This window comes from Elephantulus edwardii, unplaced genomic scaffold (assembly GCF_000299155.1).
Source record: "Elephantulus edwardii isolate Elephantulus edwardi_28Jun2011 unplaced genomic scaffold, EleEdw1.0 scaffold00166, whole genome shotgun sequence".
Classification (NCBI taxonomy): Eukaryota; Metazoa; Chordata; class Mammalia; order Macroscelidea; family Macroscelididae; genus Elephantulus; species Elephantulus edwardii.
This window is the reverse complement of record NW_006399916.1, coordinates 1,059,174-1,060,880: the sequence shown is the minus strand read 5'-3', so window position 1 is coordinate 1,060,880 and position 1,707 is coordinate 1,059,174.

Sequence of the window (1,707 nt, the reverse complement as noted above, 5' to 3'; positions counted from 1 at the left end):
GGGCGCCCGCCGCCCGAGGCCCTGTTGCGCTCCCGGAGGCCAGCTGCACCCGCGCCCGGGGCCAGCTCGCCGCGCGCGGGGGCCGCTCCCCGGACCTGTGCGCCCCAGGCGCAAACTCAGGGTCCGCACTGGCTACCTGCTGCCGTTAGTTCCTCACGATCACCGCTGGGAGGCGGCCCAGAAATGCTCTCTTTCACCCTGGAGCGGCCTGGAGTCCAAGCCCTCCTCGCGCCCAAGTTTCTTGTCCTCCTCACAGGCCTGGCGAGGGCTTTGAAAACTTTTCTTTACAGTGATAATTCTTCATATGCTGTTGTTGAGTACTATCGAGTTGAAACAGACCCATAGCTGACCCTGGTTTTCAAAGGCAGTTAAGCACAGAGGAGGAGATTGCCCATCCTACTCCTCCAGAAAAACTGGTGGATTCGAACTGTGTGCCTTCGTGATCACTAGCCCACCAGATATATAGATAAAGATACAGATATACTCGGAGCCACCTGGTTTTTCTCTTATAACCCAATGCTACTGCAGCTTTGGCACCATCTTTTGCATTTGTCGTTTATTTTAGCCTTTTTACCAGTCACCTCAAGTGAGGAAATTTACTTTTAATCATTAAAAGCATGTCTTAAACTCATTAACAGGATTCCTCAGATTCTTTAACCTTTTCTTACACTGAAGAACCATGATGAGAGGAGTGTAGGTGGAGGAGTGGGAAGCTGGTTTTCTAGTTTGAGAAACTGTTTGGGGGTCTGCTGCCTCATAAAGGTGTGTCCTGTTGGATGCACCTAGGAGCAGTTTGGTTTCCTGCCATCTGCCTCTTCGTTCTTTATCAGAATGGAAGCCCGTGGCCTCTTGGACTGAGGTCTTAGTTTCACAGGTTGGATAGTGAAGATGGAGCAAGATACTTCCTTGTTTTAGTCACAGTAAACCAGAACAAACTCCAATAACAATCATACTCGTTGATGAGTATCATCATATCATACTCTGCTTTCAAGAAATTTATCAACTATTTGCCCTGAAAGTTCTCTGGCCCTTTATTCTTCATTGAGAGGACAACGGACTATAGTATCCTATGAACAATGGATCTGAACCTTTCCCTACTCTGTGTCATTCATTACAGTCACCCTGTCAATTAATTTTGTTTAGGGTTTCACTCTCTTTTTCTGACTTTCCTTTTCCAAGTATGATGCTTTTCCCCCCAAAGACTGGCTCCTCCTGAAAACATACCCAAGTAAATAGGCGGAGTTTCACCATCCTTGCCTCTAAGGAAGGAACATACTGGTTGCACTTTCTCTAAGACCTGTTTGAAGTCCATGGGATATTCAGTTATTGTTGTTGTTGTTATGTGCCGTGGAGTCATTTGCGACTCATAGCGACCCTATGTACAACAGCCCTAAACCCTGCTCTATCCTGTGCAAATCTCATGGCCTCTGACACACCCATGCCGATTACCCCAGTCACTGAATCAATCCACCTCATAGAGGGTCTACCCCTCCTGCGCTGTCCCTCCATGGTGTCCCTCTACATGGACCTGTCTGTCTTTACAACATGTCCAAAGTAAGTCAGACAAAGCCCCAGAATCCTTGCCTCCAAGGAGTAGCCTGGTTTAATCCTCTCCAGGATGAATCTGTTTGTTTTCTTGGCAGTCCAGGGTACATTCAATACTTTTCTCCAGCACCACAGCTCAAAGGCATCAATTCTCCTTCGATC